Raw genomic sequence first — 6232 nt, 5'->3', positions numbered from 1 at the left:
TGGACTCCACGGACACCTCCCTCCAGAAGTCTGAAGATCCAATTCAGAAAGTCTTGGCCTGAGGTAGGAAACAAAAGTTATGTCTTTTTTTTTTTTTTTTTGCTTTTTCAGGATGCACCCATGGCATATAAAAGTTCCCAGGCTAGGGGTTGAATAGGAGTTGCAGCCGCCGGCCTATACCACAGCCATAGACATATGGGATCTGAGCCTTGTCGGCGAGCTGCATCATGCTCACGGCAACGCTGGATCCTTAACCCACTGAGCGAGGCCAGGGATGGAACCCTTGTCCTCATGGAGACTAATGGGGTTCTTTTTCACTGCACCACAGTGGGAACTCCCCCCCAATTTTATCTTTATTTTCACTAATTAATATTTAGAGTCTTCCTCAATTATGAATGCAGACAGCAAATCACAGTGGTATTAGCAGCACCTGTGGCATCGTTGCCCATAGAAATCACAGATACTTTCACATCACATTAGTTACTGCAAATATCTTAAAATATCATTACATTCATCACTACTTCAAATTTATCCTGCTAGCTCTTTTAATTTAAGAAGTCATTGGAGGAGTTCCCGTCGTGGCGCAGTGGTTAACGAATCCGACTAGGAACCGTGGTTGCTGTGGTTGTGGCGTAGGCCGGTGGTTACAGCTCCGATTGGACCCCTAGCCTGGGAACCTCCATGTGCCTCGGGAGCGGCCCTAGAAAAGGCAAAATGACAGAAAAAAAACCTCATTGGAAACATATATTGCCACGTAGCAAATTCAAAAAATATTTTGAGGAGTTCCCACTTTGGCATGATGGGATCAGTGGTATGTCTGCAGTGCCAGGATGCAGATACAGTCCCCAACCCACTGAAATACAGCCAGCACAGTGGGTTAAACGACCCAGTGCCACTACATCTGTGGATCAGGGCACAAGCGCAGCATGGGTTTGACCTCTGGCCTGGGAACCTCTACATGCTGTGAGTGGGCCAAAAAAGAAAAAAAAAAATTTGAGAGTTGCATTTCAATGTAACTGGTTTTCTTTAGAGTTTATGAAGCTTATTTTATGGATTTAAAGATATGATACTCAAAAGGAGCCCACAGGCGTCGTGGACTGCCACAGAGGTCCATGATTAAGAACCACTGTCTCTGCACACAGATGAGCAAGCAAAAAGCCTTGTGGCAGCAATGTGCCTAATATGGATATGTACACAGAAGGGATAATACAGGGCATTGTTAGCAATTTGGCTTTTGCTAGGAGTAATGCGGAGGGTTTGGAGCAGAAGAATGACGTGCATCGTGACACTGGGATTTACAGGTCACTCTGCTGCCAGATGGAGGAGTAACTGAAGGGGCAAGGCTGAAGCAGGATCAGTTAGGAGGTCGCTGTAATAAAAAGGTGAGAGATGTTAACTTGGACTAGTGTGGTAGCTGTGGAAGTGGTCACATTCTGCACATATTCTGAGGACAGCTCTGACAAGATTTGTTGATGAGAAAACCGGAAGTCACAGAGGACAAGAGTTTTGCCTCAAGCCAGTGTAGAGAGGGAGTTGCCATTAACCTAGGAGAAACTGTGGAAGGAGGAGGTTTTGAGGGAGGATGAGGGGCTCTCCGTTAGACATGCTAAACTTGAGATGTGAATTAGATATCCAAGGGCAGCTAGCCCGTAGGCAGCTAGAAATGACAGCCTCAGCCCAGGGGTGAGGTGTGGGGACGATATCATTTGAGAGTGGTCAGCAGGTGGATAGTATTTCAAGCTTGAGGACTGGTTGAGGTTGCCAAGGAAGTGGGTGTAGAAAGAGGAGAAGTCTGAGAATGGTGTCCTGGGGCACTGTAGGGTTCAGTGGTCTGTTGGTCTTTTTTCTTCCCTTCTTCTCTTGTTCTCTTCTCTGGTAGTTTGATGACTATCTTTAGCGTTGTGTTTGGATTGCTTTTTCTTATTGGTGTATCTGCTGTAGATGTTTGGTTTGCAGTTACCTTGAAGTTTTGGTAGAGGAGTCTCTCTAGATACAAGATTGTTTTATGTTGTTGGTCTCTTAATTGCAAGTGCATCTCCGGAGTCCTGCCGTTGCACCTTCTCCTCTTCTCACGATGTCTGATTTTGGTAAAATATTCTTGTGTGGATGGTTTCCTCCCTTTACTATATGCATGCCTTTACTGGTGGGCTTTGTACTATTTTTGTTGCTAGTTGTGGCTTTTTCTTTTCCACCTGGCGAAATCCCTTTAGTATTTGTTGTAAAGCTGGTTTAGTGGCGCTGAATTCTCTTAGCTTTTGCTTGTCTCTAAAGCTTGTGATTTCTCCTTCAGATCTGAATGAGAGCCTTGCTGGGTAGAGTAAGCCTGGCTGGAGGTTTTTGCCTTTCATCACTTTAAGTATATCGTGCCACTCCCTTTTGGCCTGCAGAATTTCTGCTGAAAAATCTGCCAATAACCTTATCGGGGTTCCCTTGTATGTTATTTGTTTCTTTTCCCTAGCTGCTTTCAGTATTGTCTTTTTTTTTCTCTTTAAAATAGCTTTTTATTTTTATTTATTTTAACTTTATAACTTTATATATAACTTTTATTTATTTTTTTTCCATTATAGCTGGTTTACAGTGTTCTGTCATTTTTCTACTGTACAGCAGGGTGACCCAGTCACACATACATGTATACATTCTTTTCTCTCCCATGATCATGCTCCATCATAAGTGACTAGGCAGAGTTCCCAGTGCTATACAGCAGGATCTCATTGCTTATCCATTCCAAAGGCAAGAGTTTGCACCTATTAACATCAAGCTCCCAGTCCATCCCACTCTCTCCCCCTCCCCTTTGGCAACCACAAGTCTCTTCTCCAAGTCCACGATTTCCTTTTCTGTGGAAAGGTTCATTTGTGCTGTATGTTAGATTCGAGATAAAAGAGATATCTATCGTATGGCATTTGTCCTTTTCTTTCTGACGTACTTCACTCAGGATGAGAGTCTCTAGCTCCATCCATGTTGCTGCAAATGGCATTAGTTTGTTCTTTTGAATGGCTGAGTAGTGTTCCATTGTGTACATATACGACATCTTCTTAATCCATTCATCTGTTGTTGGACATTTGGGTTGTTTCCATGTCTTGGCTATTGTGAATAGTGCTGCAGTGAACATGCGGGTGCATGTGTCTTCTTCAAGGAAAGTTTTGTCTGATATATGCCCATGAGTGGGATTGCTGGGTCCTATGGTAGTTCTATGTATAGTTTTCTAAGGTACCTCCACACCGTTCTCCACAGTGGTTGTACCAGCTTACATTGCCACCAACAGTGCCGGAGGGTCCCCTTTTCTCCACACCCTCTCCAGCATTTGTTATTTGTGGACTTATTAATGGTGGCCATTCTAGACTGGTGTGAGGTGGTACCTCATGGTGGTTCTGATTTGCATTTCTCTAATAATCAGTGATGTGGAGCAGTTTTTCATGTGCTTGTTGGCCATCTGTATATCTTTTTTAGAGAAATGTCTATTCGGGTCTTTTGCCCATTTTTCCATTGGGTTGTTGGCTTTTTTGCTGTTGAGTTGTGTACGTTGTTTGTCTATTTTAGAGTTTAAGCCCTTGTCAGTTGCATCATTTGATACTATTTTCTCTCATTCTGTAAGTTGTCTTTTTGTTTTTTTGATGGTTCCCTTTGCTGTGCAAAAGCTTGTCAGGTTGATTCAGTATCATTGGTTGTTATTTTTTTTTTTGCCACTGTATGTATATTTTTATTTTAAAACCTTTTTCATTTTATTTTATTTTATTTTTTTGCTATTTCTTTGGCCCGCTCCTGCAGCGTATGGAGGTTCCCAGGCTAGGGGTGGATTCGGAGCTGTAGTCCGAGGCCTACGCCAGAACCACAGCAACGCAGGATCCGAGCCGTGTCTGCAACCTACACCACAGCTCACGGCAACGCCGGATCATTAACCCACTGAGCAAGGGCAGGGACCGAACCCGTAGCCTCATGGTTCCTAGTCGGATTCGTTAACCACTGTGCCACGACGGGAACTCCTAAAAACTTTTTTAAATGTTATTTTTCAATGCAATTTTTTCTACCGTACAGCATGGCGACCCAGTTACATATACATGTATACATTCTTTTTTCTCACATTATCATGCTCCTCCCTAAGTGACTAGACATAGTTGCCAGTGCTACACAGCAGGATCTCATTGCTAATCCACTCCAAAAGCAAGAGTTTGCGTCTATTAACCCCAAGCTCCCGGTCCTTCCCACTCTCTCCCCCTCCCCCTTGGCAACCAGAAGTCTATTCTCCAAGTCCATGATTTTCTTTTCTTTTCTGTGCCGTATATCAGATTCCAGATATAAGTGATATCCTACGGCATTTGTCTTCCTCTTTCTGACTAACTTCACTCAGGATGAGAGTCTCTAGTTCCATCCATGTTGCTGCAAATGGTTTTAGTTTGTTCTTTTTTTATATTACTCAATGGATCTATTACATTTATAGTTGTACAATGATTATCACAACCCAATTTTATAGCATTTCGGTCCCAAGCCCCCAGCGCATCTTCCCACCCTCAACCTGTCTCCTTTGGAAACCATAGGTTTTTCAAAGCCTGTGAGTCAGTCAGTATCTGTTCTGCAAAGAAGTTCATTGTGTCCTTTATTCAGATTCCGCACTTAAGTGATAGCATTTGATGTTGGTGTCTCATTGTCTGACTGACTTCACCTAGCCTGGTAATTTCTAGGTCCATCCATGTTGCTAAAAGTGTCGCTATTTTGTTCCTTCTATTTATTTATTTAGTCTTTTTTTTTTTTGCCTTTTCTAGGGCCACTACCCGTGGCGTTATGGAGGTTTCCAGGCTAGGGGTGGACTTGGAACTGCAGCCACCGGCCTACCCCAGAGCCATAGCACCGCGGGATCTGAGCCGTGTCTGCAACCTACACCACAGCTCACGGCAACACCGGATCCTTAATCCACTGAGCAAGGCCAGGGATAGAACCCGCAACCTCATGGTTCCTAGTCGGATTTGTTAACCACTGCACCACAACGGGAACTCCCTTTTGTTCCTTTTAATGGCTGAGTGATATTCCACTGTGTATATGTACCACATCTTCTTGATCCACTCCTCTATTGATGGACATGTAGGTTGTTTCCATGTCTTGGCTATTGCAAATAGTGCTGCAATGAACACTGGAGTACATGTGTCTTTTTGAGTCATGGTTTTCTCTGACACGAGTGGGATTGCTGGATCAAATAGTAGTTCTATGTTTAGTTTTCTGAGGATTCTCCATACCGTTTTCCACAGTGGTTGCACCAACTTAGAATCCCACCAACAGTGCAGGAGGGTTCCCTTTTCTCCACACCCTCTGCAGCATTTATTGTTTGTAGACATTTTGATGATGGCCGTTCTGCCTGGTGTAAGGAGGTAGGTACCTCATAGAGCGTTTGATTTGCATTTCTCTAATGATGAGGGATGTTGAACATCTTTTCATGTGTGTTTTGGCCATCTGTATATCTGTACGTCTTCTTTGGAGAATTGTCTGTTTAGATCTTCCGCCCATTTTGTGATGGGGTTATTTGCTTTTTTGGTATGGAGCTGCGGAAGGTGTTTGTACATTTTGGGGATTAATCCCGTGTCAGTCGATTCCTTCGCAAATATTTTTCTCCCGTTGTGTGGGTTGTATTTTCATTTTGTTTAGGGTTTCTTTTGCTATGCAGAAACTTTTAAGTTTAATTAGGTTCCATTTGTTTATTCTTGTTTTTATCGTCATTGCTGTAGGAGGTGGATCTGAGAAGATGTTGCTGTCATTTGTGTTGGAGAGTGTTTGGCGTATGTTTTCCTCTAAGAGTTTTATAGTATTTGGTCTTATATCTATGTCTTTAATCCATTTTGAGTTTATTTTTGTGTATGGTGTAAGGGAGTGTTCTAAAATTTCATTCTTTTACATGTGGCCGTCCAGTTTCCCCCCAGTGGTTTATTTTTGCTTTGATTTCTGTTGCTTTGGGAGACTGACCTGAGAAAACGTTTGTCAGGTTGATGTCAGAGAGTGTTTTGCCTCTGTTCTCGTCCAGGAGTTTGATGGTGTCTTGTCTTATATTTAAGTCTTTAAGCCATTTTGAGTTTATTTTGTGCATGGTGTGAGGGTGTGTTCTAGTTTCATTGACTTGCGTGCTGCTGTTCGGGTTTCCCAGCACCGCTTTCAGAAAAGACCGTCTTTCCCCCATTTTCTAATCTTGCCTCCTTTGTCAAAGATTAATTGACTGTAGGTGTCTGGGTTTCTTTCTGGGTTCTCTGTCCTG

Source organism: Phacochoerus africanus, chromosome 4 (assembly GCF_016906955.1).
Source record: "Phacochoerus africanus isolate WHEZ1 chromosome 4, ROS_Pafr_v1, whole genome shotgun sequence".
Lineage (NCBI taxonomy): Eukaryota > Metazoa > Chordata > Mammalia > Artiodactyla > Suidae > Phacochoerus > Phacochoerus africanus.
Note: the sequence above shows the minus strand (reverse complement) of the source record.